Below are 13,259 nucleotides of genomic sequence, written 5' to 3' on the forward strand. Positions count from 1 at the left end.
CTCTTCCCATTAACAAATCATACTGGCCATACATGACCTAGTAGTATTTGCAAGGTATTTAACATACTTAGAAACTTATTTATATCCCAAGTCAGAAATTCTTTATACTGTTATTAAAGCTAATCACACCAAGTCACGAGATCAGATATGTAAGCAAATCTACTTTGCTTTCAAGGAGAAATAACGATTTTTTGTTAAAATTATCGAGAAATTCTCAGCATAGAATAACACACAATTTGTTGTTTGAAAAAACAAAAAAACCCCAACAATTTAAAGTCAGCATACTTTCTGAGAAATCAGAGTATTTTTCTTTTATATTGTATTATGGAGTACTTCAGAAAATTTATGAGGCAAAACAAAACACCTACAAATAAAATCTTAGGAACCCTTTGTGTGTGCATTTGTCTTCCAAGAACATCTAAAGACATACCGTAAACTTCTCCCCAAACCATGACATTCTTACAATTGGGTTGGTAGAGAAGGTAGCACAGAACAAGAAGAAAACATTTCTGAGTTTTGATTCCAACAAAGGCAATGTAGATTTGAATTCTCCCTGAAACGCCTATTAACTGAGATCTCAGTGTGCATGTGTTCATGGAATACCAGTGGAAAAAAGGTAAATAAACCCATCTAAATATAAACTTGTACTAGATTATATCAAAACTCTGCCAACTACAATTGCCATATTAAAAAATGGAAATACAAGTATTTATATCTTTACACTACTTTATATTTGTATTGTCTTCTCTGAAGCTTTGAAGGCTTACGTTACCAGTTCACAAAGTAAATACATATATAAAGAAAAATTCCATATCTGTACATTATTCAAATTTTGAATTATAAAAGCTTTAAAAAAACCACAAAAATTACAAAACAAAAAAAAATTACTCAGAAAATAAAAAAGAAAAAAAATATTATTCTCCAACGTGATAGAAATGCCTGAACAAACCTAATTCTTTCACAAGTAGTCCATAAAAAGAACATCAGATTTCAGTATCAAAAAGACAATAAAACAAACAAACAAAAAATCTAATAAAGAGATCTTATTTTCAAATGAGATGAAATGGGTATTTGGCCAAGAAGGCAAAGAGCATCCTGGCTTGTATCAGAAATATTGTGGCCAGCAGGAGTAGGGAAGTGATTGCACCCCTGTACTTGGCACTGGTGAGGCCACACCTCGAGTACTGTGTTCAGTTTTGGGACCCTCACCACAAGAAGGTCATTGAGGTGCTGAAGCATGTCCAGAGAAGGGCAATGAAGCTCGTGAAGGATCTAGAGCACAAGTCTTGTGAGGAGCAGCTGAGGGAACTAGGGTTGTTTAATCTGGAGAAAAGGAGGCTGAGGAGAGACCTTACCGCTTGGTACAACTACCTGAAGGAGGTTGTAGTGAGAAGGTAGCTGATCTCCTAAGTAACAGGTGATAGAACAAGAGGAAATTGCCTCAAGTGGTACCACGGGAAGTTTAAATTGAAAATTAAGAAAACTTTATTTACTGAAAGGTTTTTCAGGCACTGGAACAGGCTGGCCAGGGAAATGGTGAACACACCATCCCTGGAGGTATTTAAAAGATGTGTAGATGTGGTGCTCAAGGACACGGTTTAGTGGTGAACTTGGCAGTGCTGGGTTAACTGCTGGACTTCATGATCTTAAAGGTCTTTTCCAACTTAAACAATTCTATGATTCTGTGATTCTAAGTGATATTAAAAATAAACCATCCGCTGAAATTAAAATTCAGCCTTTGAAATCCCAGGGAAATGGTGAACACACCATCCCTGGAGGTATTTAAAAGATGTGTAGATGTGGTGCTCAAGGACACGGTTTAGTGGTGAACTTGGCAGTGCTGGGTTAACTGCTGGACTTCATGATCTTAAAGGTCTTTTCCAACTTAAACAATTCTATGATTCTGTGATTCTAAGTGATATTAAAAATAAACCATCCGCTGAAATTAAAATTCAGCCTTTGAAATGAGACTTGAACTCTTTATGCATACTCTGCCCTGCTGACCCTTCCTAAAGGGCAAAAGTCAATAAGAAATACTCACAATTGGAGACAGGATGATGGATTTTCTGCCAAATAACCCTAAGAAAAAGTAATGTTGTTAGCTAGGAAGCCTGCTTTTTTTTCCTTTGCCAAGTGATGAATTAAGAGAGCTTCCTAGCATATATGATGTTTTACTGTTTGCAATTTTTTAATCTCCGGTTCTTCTTAAAAGTAGAAGCAATACAACCAGCAGGTTACAAAAGAACAAAAGGAACTGCTTATTTGCTTGTTATGAGTTGGGAGTTTTAAAACTAGGTAAGATTGCTATCTTGGGGAGGTAAGGGAAAACAAATAGTACAGAAGTTGCAATGTCATCAGTTTGTACTCAGTAGAATGGTATTTTATTTATCAGGAACTGGGCAGTGTCTCTACTTGCTGAATGAATGGCAGATCCTTCCTATCTATTTTTACCTCTGGATAACTGTCCTGAGACCGAGAGTAATGGATAGCCCTCAACAGTTGTACAGTCCATATTTTTAATTTATGAATGTCATTGACAGAGGAAAGAGTTGTGTTAAGCTCTAACATGTTGCAGAAGAGGTCAGCATACAGAGAATTAAAATACCATGTCAGCTTGTCAGTGAATGTTTAAGTACTGGCAGCTGCCATGGCTCTGCAAAAGTCCTGTTACCTTCAAGTGCCTGTAGTGTTTGGGATCTCTCCCTTCGATATGATGAGACAGTTTTACCCCTAAGAAAGTTTACAAACTGAATAAACAAACAGGGAAGAATGAGATTACATATGCAGGCATGAAGGCTGAAATTTCTTGCTTAAGGCCACAAAGCCAGTCAAGGATAGAGGTGATAGTAAGATGGATGCCTCCTGACAAGCACCATGTTGCCTCAAGACCGGGACTTCTTGATCAGAAAATGTGTGCTGCCAGTGACAAGTGATGAGCTTGGCAACTGCCTCTGTGACTTTTACTCATCAAGGAAGAGGAGAAAGAAAGGTCTCCTCAAGACACCAGCTCCTTAGGAGGGAGCCAGCCAACTCTAGTTACCAGCCAGAACATTTTTGCCTTCCATCCTGTTTCCCCACTCATCATGGTGAAACCCCTGGGCATGTAATTCCAACCTAAACACTGTCTCACTATGACTCCCTTCTACTCTAAAAACCTGTATGAAGAAATCAAATAAGGCATGCATGGCCAGTTCTCTGCTTGCTTCTGAACCAGCCCAGTTACAGGGAGACAGTTTATTCAGCATATGACTGACACACACATGTGCCATTTCACAGCTCTTAAGTCTGTGAGAAAATAATTTAATTCCTTTGCCAGCGAGGCAGAAAGCAGCACCCATCCACCAGCAAAGTTTCAAAAAAGCTTGGGAACAACCATGCAAGGTCATGGTTGTCATTTTCTATCATGTGATTGTTACATTTAAAATTGTTTTCCTCACACTGAAATAACTTTGCTGAGGAATTCAAACTCCTCTAAATGTACTAATTAAAATGCCTGGTCTCTTACAGTATCTGAGCAGTAGTAACTCCTGGTTACTAAGAGGAAACATGGTCAAATATACAGTTCTGTTATCCTGCAGGGGGAACTTGTTGAGCACAAGATATGCAACTGTTACTTACAAAAGCTCTAAAAGAACAGAAAAGATGAACAGACTTGTTACACTAGAGAATGAATGTCAGAGACTGCAAAGGTAATTAAACAAATAGCAGTAGTCTTTGGCCACACAAATTAAAAAGTAGAAGCTAAGAAAGTAAGGTCACAGTACTACACTACATTTGGAATTAAAAAGCAAAATACACAAGAGCTAAATGTACTACTCTTAACAAAGAGTAAATCAGGAATTTCAAAATCCTGGAAGAAAAAAACCAAAACAAACACAACCATAAATCTTGTATTAACATTTTAAGTAAGTTCCTTTTCTTTTGGTGTTTTGTATCTGAAAGTATCTAAATTGGTATTTAAGTACTGTAAGAAGAATGGGGGCAAATCTGAGTGACTACAGGTCTAATGGTTTTTAAACAGATTTTAAAGAAAAGGGTAATTGGAAAAGAATTGAGATAAGGAAGATAACCCATGTCTAACAGAGGCAGTGCCAGATACAAACCTTTATTCAGTAATGAAAATGTGACAACATCTCAGTGATGCAGCCTTCAGGAAAAAAAACCTGCTACAGCAACACATAGGAATGTATGAGCAAGGCTAGGAAAGAAAAAAAAATAAATTGTTACATGATTAAGAGAGAGAATAGGCAGCCATGATAGGAGAACTGAGAAGCAGAAGCAAGCACCAGCCTGAGGGCTTTCATTTAGTATTCACTAAACAATCTCGGCAGAAAGACTGAGGAACAATGATGGAGTTTATTAGCAATGCCGAAGTTTGAAAGCATCACAAACATGGAGAGGAACAAGGATATTACACAGGAAAAAGCTGCTGTGGCGTTCAGGAAGAAATTAAGAGAAACAGAATGAAAGTTATTAGAAAATAGCCATTGCCATTGCAGGTTAATGACAGAAATCTGACCTGTGATTTGGGAACTTCATACGTGCAAATATCAGAGCCTAGCAGTATTAAGTTAATCACAGAATGAGTGATGCATGGCAAATGAGAAAAAGAATAAATAAAAGAATGGTGATTGATCTTAAGATAAACACCAGCAAGGTGTGACTTTGCAAAGCTGCGTACACGCACCTCTGTTGAAGAAAGTGAATACTATAACAGATGCAGAAAATAAAAAAGCAGATAGCCTGTGTTACATGAATGGCAAGCCTAGCACTAATTACAAAAGTTTTTTAAAAGCCATACTTGATAAGGTAGACAGACTGTGTAAAAATTATCACCTGAGAAAGAGAAGATTAATCTGGAACAGAGTATTACAGAACAAGAGCCCAAATTGCCCATGGAAACTCAGATAGCTTACCAGTAGTAGCAGCAAGGGTTAAAAATCCTAGCTAGTTTCAAACTGGAGCTCAGTCAGTCTATGAAGACCATCTGATATGCTTGTCAGATAAAGCAGAGAACTCAGCTAAATGACTGATGATTTATAATCACATGTTCTTTTCTTGCTGTATATTGCCCCTCACTATTCTGGATATCATCAACAGATCTGGGAACGTACATTTACAAATACGTTTCATAGCGAGGGAATGCCAAGAGAATTTCTAACACCTCATAGATTTATCTTTTCTTTAAAGGGAAGAAAGAAAAAATCCCTACAAGACATTCCATATTCTTAGAGCTTTTCTTTTCAAAATAGTATCACCTCTCCTTATTCAGCAAAACACCATTTTTTTATGACAAGTGTAATATTAGACATAATTCAATAGTCCATGATCAATATAAACTTCTAGTTTTGAGTTTAGCTTTGCATAATTCACAAGCTCCCAAATTCATTAAACTCTGATATACAATGACATATGATACCAGGTTCAATGCTGGAATGCTTGCTGACACACAAAAATATTGAGGACACCTCTCTTCTACCTAATCTTCCTTCTGCAAAGCTTTATTTTGCAATGTATCCTAAAGATCAGAACTGTCAGAAGAAAAAGTTTCAAGAAAATGTGGAGTCATTGAGAACTTTCTCCAGGACTCTGAACACACAAAGATGTAAGAAAAAGTTTTTATTCTAATTTGGCACAATAGCTTATAAATTATTTCAAGCCTGTTTTAAGCATTTTCTGCAATAGACAGTAATTTAAATAATTGCCATCTGACTTTCAGTGGCACCAATACATAAGCAAGGGTTGTACTACTTGCACCCAGGTCATTTGTGACAAGGCATTAAGTGAGCTTAGTGTTCAGGAACTTTGACTTCTTGTGAATGAAAGAGAATGTGTGGCACAACACCTTGTCTCTGAAGACTTTGCAGCTTACTGGGTAAGTACGTTTGCTAAGCTTTGAAAAGCAAATGGAAGATTTCTTTTTTGTTTCCACTTTACAATGTGTGAAAGATAGAATTTACTTTTACCTCGGCAAATGTGAAGAAATAAAAAGAGCAGCTGGGATGTGAATGGCATCACTATTTGCAAGTGAAACTTCTAGCAGTAACCGTATCTTACTTTGCAGTTTGTGATACCACTGTGCTTTGTACTATCACACCATGATTTTTTAAGAGCCTTGCAGTAATACTGACATACACAGTATCACCTTCCTCCTTAATGCCCCACTGCCACAGTTGTGCTAAGCACAGCTGCTTGAGCAGCTGCACCATGAATGGGATCAGGGAAAACACTGTAAAGTTCTGAATATCCCTTATCTTGTTTGTAGAACACATGTTTCAGAGCAAGCCATAACACCTACACTGATAATGCTGTCAACCACCTTGTATCATGAAACCTTAGCCTTGCTTTAATGCTTAAAACACACAAAAAAGAACAAACAACATTGGTTCAAAGAGCAAAATACTGGAACGTAACAGCATTATATTTTGTTTCTTGTGAAAACAAGGAGTGATGAAGATTGAAGAATAACACAAGGTAGAAAGGCTCTGGACAGAATCTTGAAAAATAAAGCTCTCTGAAGGTTCACCACATGGAATCCCTTTCTAGTGGTACTAAGCAACAAAAAAATGGTAAAAATAAATCCTTAAACCCAACATTCACGTGTCATAATGGCCCGTGTACTCCTGGTGCCAAAAGTTTAGCCAAAGTATTTGGGCTTTATTTCCTTTTCTGGAAAAAGACTACTACTAGGAACATAGTTTGAAGTGTCTTATGACATTAAACATCTACTGAAGATTATTCATTTAGTGTATTAAACACATACAATTTTCAAAAAGTGGTTTGTAAACTTGTTACACAATGCCTGCTCTGAGAGCATGCAAAATGGATACCCTTTGAAACACAACTTTGTACATACTAAACATATTTAGAGCAGTTAGCATAAGCAGTTTATTCTAACAAGGGTACTGGCACAATATAAGCTAAGTAGTGGACTCTTTTTAAAAATTTACTGCTTCTACTTGAGTTTATACCATTAAAAATGTGTGACAAAGTCCTTCCCATTACATTGAGTTGATCAACTAAAGAAAGAAACAGAAAGTGAACCTTACTTAAGAAAGGCACCAACAGCTTGCCATAACCCTCCTCTTGTAACCTGATATAACACCAGGAAAGAAAAAGTCACGCCTGACCTTGCCTAGCACAGTGTGCTCTCAGTGTTGAATGGCACATGCTTTTAGCTGCCAAAGATACAGTTCAAGCCTGAAAAACAAACTTCAGAAGGACTGGTTTAGGATTCGAAAATCATATTCATGCTTCACTTTTCCCCTGATTTATAACAATCCTTTTTCCTCAGCTGAAACACCTTTAAGAGATTAAAGAGATGGATGGGGTAATCTGCTGAGTTGTTTATTCCAATAATTTCTGGCACCCTGACAAATACGACTCAGGAAAGCTCATTTGTCTTCCTCTTTCATCCTTTAAGTCTTCAAAACACCTCTTGGGCAGCCTGCATTCACTGACTAAAAAAACTAATAGTTTATCCTTTCTATTCACCTAAATAGAGCATTAAGAAACAATCAGACTGATGTAGAAAAGGAACTAATGGAGTTTTAGAAGGTATTTTGTTGCCTTAAGCCAACACAGGAGGAAGAACTAGCAGAGAGATGTGACATAAGAAGTCCTGACAATGTCGGATGTGTTAAGCAAGAGAAATTTCTACCTCTTCCTGAGCCAAGCACCAGCCTCCTCACAAGGAATGAGAAGTTACTATGGGTTCTGTAGTCTAGTCCTCTCCATTTCTGATTGCAATTCAAGGCACCTCTCCCTAAACAAAACTTTGTCCCCAGTGAGACATCAGCAACCTGAATACATTTCATCTCATTGATGCTTCTTTGCACTGCTTTCTCTGCTCTCCCTGACAGGAGACATGCATTCTAAAACCTACAGAACCTCTTGCAAAGTACACCAAGAATTACTCTCCTTCTTGGAAACTACAACAAAATAGAAAATTGCTGGCTTAGCAGGATGGCAGTACTATTGTGACAAAGGCTCTCCTGTGCTTTGCCAGCTGCCTGTCTGTAGGCACTTGTCACCTCTTACCTCTGAGTAACTAGCAAGTCTTTCTAGGATAAGAACTTTATATTTTGTTCTGTATACATGCAGTGGACTGGGACTCTAACTGGCAGCAGTTGCAGTGTTGTTGAAGCCACACACTATTTCCCAAATCCTTGAGAAGTGTGAGTTTTTATAAGAATACTCTAAACTGTCATGTGAAATGTTTCTTTCCTATACTGCAGCATCTTATGTGGCAAAATATTATCAGGAACACCTGCCTCCTTAAATAGTGTATTTTTTGAAGTTAAAATAAAGTGTTTTAAATATACATCATACATAGTGTTTGTCCAGACATTCTGGGGCTGTCAGAGCCCCAGAATTTTTGGGGGGCTTTTCACTTAAGGCAATCATTGTAACCTATATATCCAGAAACTCATTTAATGTTCTGGTTTTCAAGAAGTGCTGTTACACTTCTGAAATAATTAAAATCTTTCTCAAAGTAATGGTGGGAAACTATGGAGGAAAGAAAGATGAGGCACAGAGGGAACTGCAAAAGAGGACTTCCGGGAAATCAACATACCCTCCCCTGAACAATTAAATAAGAACAGAAGCACAAGGAGAAATTAGTGTAAAATCGAATCTTTACAGAAGTGGGAAATTTATCCCCAGGGCTGGCCTTCAGAATTAACCAGCTTTGGCAGATCAGCCATGAGTTGGGTGTTCCTACATCAGAGGACAGTGATGAAGAACAAAAGGGGAATGAGAGGTTAAGATCACAAAACAAAACAACCCAAAAGAACTAATGGCCTAAATACAGTTAAAGATGTATTTCCCCACTCAGTCACAGCACAAGACTCAGCCTAAATGCCAGGCTCCTTTTTCTGCCAAGCTGTCCTTGCTGTTAGACAATGAAGTTCAGCCAAAAGTGACGTAGAATTGATTAAACAGGCCAGTGTAGGCAACCATTTGTACAAAAGGAAAATAAAATATCAGAAACAGACTTGAGGCTGCTGCCAGAGGGCCTGAAGAGACACATGAGAGACAACAAAGCTCTGACAGCAACTGTGAAGGTTGGCACGTTCAGTGTGGCACAGTGCAACACCTCCCTGGCCATTAGCACGGCTGACACGTGTGGCCCAGCTGCCGTGCAGCACAAGAGGCGTCCTCAGTGGGCTATGCTTGCTCACAGCAAGAATGGGGGGAAGTTGCAGCAAAAAAGCAGTAAAAGGCTGAGAAGAAAAACAAGTGCAAGCCACCTAGTGCTAGTCAAGATATTGTCCTAAAAGTTCAGTGGCAAAACTCAAGACCAAGAGAATGCAAAATTAGAGCTAAACGACTGAGTTGGCAGTACGTAGCAACAAGGCTCAGGGAAGAGGGAATGGACAAGTTGAGCTAAAGGGTTGGGCTGTCTTGAACTTAATGAGGGTCTCTGATTCACTTGGATACCTGAAACTGAAGCAGGGAATGCCTTCAATTAGTAAGAGTTCACAACGGGACTTAATGGTTAAACTCTGTTAAGATTTTTTTAAACCAGACCATCTACATCGTTGTAACCGACACTACTCAAAAGGCACAGCATGTTGCAATTCCAGCTGCAAAGCAAGCAGAGAAATAGGCTATGCAGGCCAGAGAGAGAAAGTAAGGTTTCAAAAGAAATTTTAAAAGAACAATTTAGGAGGATTTTATTTTTATTTTTATTTTTTTTTTCCTTGCCCATGGCACACGGTCACACGAACAGTGGGATAGACAACAGATTGGTTTTTCACTGCTGGCTGTTCCAGCTCACCCTCCCTTGCACCAACTCCGGTGTTTTTGTGACTCTGGGCTGAACTGCTTCTGTGTTAAGTCAGCAGAAAACTAAGCCAACAAAAAGGGCAATAGGTTTCTGCTGGGATGTCATGCAAAAACAGTTGAGCACAGGCTGAGAAAGGAGACAGGCTTAGCTGCTTTGGCAATGCATGCTCAGTCTGATTAGCTAGTGCATCCACAGTAGCTTTACTGGCACTTTAAAGCCCCAAATGAGACTATATTATAATAAATATTTATTTCAGCAAAAACACCATCTTATTTGGCATTATCTCATATTCCTCCTGTTGCATGTATGTAACCATTTGCCCAGCCACTGTTTGTGAGGGGAAGGAAGGGGATTTTTTTGTTGTATTTTTTTTCCAACCAAGACCTTCTCTCCAGTTTAGTTTATCACATGGCTTTATAAACAGGTGTGCTGGCAAGTGAGGGGTTGCACAGGACTGGAAACCAGCAGCTGGAGGAAGGAGGCTGCTTAAGCCAAGACAGAAAATAAAAATAAATGTATTTGTGAAATTGTGGTGCAAGTTCAGGCCACGCTATTCTGCTTAGTACTGTCTACAAACTTAGCAGGTCTGTAGAGGTTCTGTTCTAGAGACCTCTGTAGAGGTCTTCTGTTCTAGAACAGGAGGTTCTGTTCTAAAATAACTAAGGCTTAAGTAAAAAATAAAACAAAATATTAAATACTAGTAAAACAATAAATATGTAAAAAGACAATATTTAAAAGTATAAATAATAAATATATAAACTTTACATATATATCATCATACCATCTATCCGTGGGTAAGCTAGCATACATACATTAAGATATTTATTCTATGATAGAGAAAACAAATTTAATTTCAGACTCTGACACATTTTTTATATTCTTGCTTTGGATGCAGCTGCACAAGGCTGAGAACCAATCTCATAGCTTGTGGTCCCTAAAATGCCTCTGATGGTCATGCAGTTCTACCACCTACCTTAAGCTATTTTCCAGCACCTCTTGGACTCTTCAAAGAGCTTATGCAACTAACCAACATAGCAAAATATGAACTGCAACTGCACAGACAACTATCTAATGAGTACAAGATCAAATGAGAGAAAAGGATGAACTGCCCAAAAACAGTGGTAGAGTAGAAATGTGGAACAGTGAAAATTTTTACTTTTAGCAAGAGTCAGTAACTGTTTACAGAAGTGTAGCATAGCTGTCCTACATTCCTACTGTCAGAACTAACTCCAGGATCAGCTTTCCCTTGAAGTTTCAACAGCAGCACAGGATTCAGGGACCCACCACAGCAAGCAGAGTGCAGTGGAGTTTCTTGCCAGCTGCTTTGCTGTGTGACTTTACAAGGCATTGGGCTTTCTGCCTGTATGGATGTGACCTCAGTATGGGCTGGTGCACACTTTGTAGCTGTCATTTTAGACTTCAGTTGCATAGGGTAGGATAGGACAATATTCAATAAACCAACAGGTGCTACATGTAATCTTGGCCCAGAAACAATGCATTTTTTTAAAAACATAAAACTTATGGTAACTACAAACATTAGAACAATCATTTACACTTGTGTCTACTTGTGAAGTTTAAGTAGGCCACTCTGGGAACTATTGCTTTTAATAATCTAACAAGGAAATAAAAATCCTGCAGTTCTTTGCTCAGCAGAGCAAAGGCAGTCTCTTTTTGAAGCTAGTTTCACAGGGATTTGTATTCTGTAAAATAAAATCTGAACACGAGCCTTTAGCTGGCAACACACAAAGGTTTTCCTCTATTGCAGCTCTACCACTTTGTTTCCCAACAGAGAAACTGGGCCAAAAATGAACAAAGCAAAAAAGAGTGCTAAAGACAAACAGGTGGATAAGACCACCAAAAAAAAATAAATAATGAACTCCAAGGATATGCTCTCAGTGCCTGAGGGAAGCATTGAATGGAGGGGAATTGAAATCCAAGGTGATGCTTTTTGGACTCCAAATCCTGGATCAAGACTGAAGGCTGCCGACAACCTTCTTCCATTCAGATGATACAAAACAGATTTCCCACTTGAAGAGATTGCTCACTGCAGAAACAAAGTCACTTCACCCAGCCTTTGAAAAATATTAGCTACCCTAAATGCTTTGCTCTTCATTCCACAATGTCACATGAAAAAAAACAAAAAACAAGTGGCTTAAGGAAATACTGATTCTATTAAATAAATGCATTCAGAATGCAAAATGTTCTTACTTTGAATGGATGTTTGATTGTTAAAGGGAAATGAACAGATATTTTAGCTGTACAGCAGTAACACGGGAGAAAACAACCCTTTCCTTGACATGATCACACATTTTATAAAAGAAGCACAAATACTCCACACATCCCCAACTACCTTGAAAACTTCGTGTTTCACCACCCTTAATTGCAATGCTTTATTTTCTTACACAGGTGAGCATCTCTCTAGTTATTCCTACCTAAACATGAGAAGAGAGAATACTGAATGAAACCAATAAATATCCTTTAAAAAGAAGAAAGTTCTCAAGATAATGGAATTCATTAAAAAAGAATTTCTATCTGTTCAAACTTTTTGTTGTTATTCTGATTACCAAGATGACACATTTCTTTAGGCTTTTTTTCCAAAGTCAGTATGACTACAACAGCTTTCAATCATTCATTTTTTAATTGGTATTACTTCATATTTTTAAGATTTCTATAAGAAGATAACCCTCTATTTTCTTGTTCAGTAGTGAATAACTTCATATAAGAAACTTTTCTATTCTCTATCTGTAAAAATATAGGTTGATTAATATAATAAAAAGAAGCATACAGATTCTATAATAATGTAAACAACTCCTCCATACTTTCTGTGATCATGAGTGAATTTAAACAGAAACAGTACTTTCAAGCAATTTAGTTCTCTTTATGTAATTTACAGCAATATGTAGGTATGACACAAGCAGAATCACGTGTGTTTCTCTGCTAGTCTAAGGGCACTAGCACAAGAAACCTCGTGTTTCACATCATTGCACCTCTTCAAGATCATCATTCCACAGGTGCTCAAAGTTCAACTTCAGGATTAATGTAAGCCAACAACGATGTTCAGGGGACAGAAAAGAACAGCTGCAAAGTCCCAACACCCATTTCATTTTATTAATTCTAAAGTTTAAACACACACAACAATTTTTATTAAAAAAAGTTTACCATTCAGCCACAAGTTTATTTTGCCTGCGACCATGATAGTAAGCTCTACGTGTCTTTTGTTGCCTGTGCAGGCTGAATTCTTAATATAAAAAGAGTCTGCCCACCCACATGCTTTCATGGGAACATGAGGGCCTCATGGTAAGGTTTTACAACACAGCTGGATCAACCTAATGGCTCACTGCCACCAAAACATGGCAGTCTTCCTCTTTCTTCTGCCACTTTCCTTCTGCTGTTGCTTTGCACTCGTTCAGAGACATCTGACCCCTGATTTGGCTGAGTTTGCTGAATTGGCAGAGAAATAATTCAGCAG

General features: G+C 38.0%; 1 protein-coding gene across 1 annotated transcript in view; it reads right to left on the bottom strand.

Annotated features, from left to right (window-relative positions):
* The window catches only part of MTHFD1L (methylenetetrahydrofolate dehydrogenase (NADP+ dependent) 1-like), a 143,867-nt gene that overhangs the window by 66,429 nt on the left and 64,179 nt on the right, over positions 1-13,259 (bottom strand). The window lies entirely within an intron of this gene.

This window comes from Chaetura pelagica, unplaced genomic scaffold (assembly GCF_000747805.2).
Source record: "Chaetura pelagica isolate M959 unplaced genomic scaffold, ChaPel_1.0 scaffold135, whole genome shotgun sequence".
Lineage (NCBI taxonomy): Eukaryota > Metazoa > Chordata > Aves > Apodiformes > Apodidae > Chaetura > Chaetura pelagica.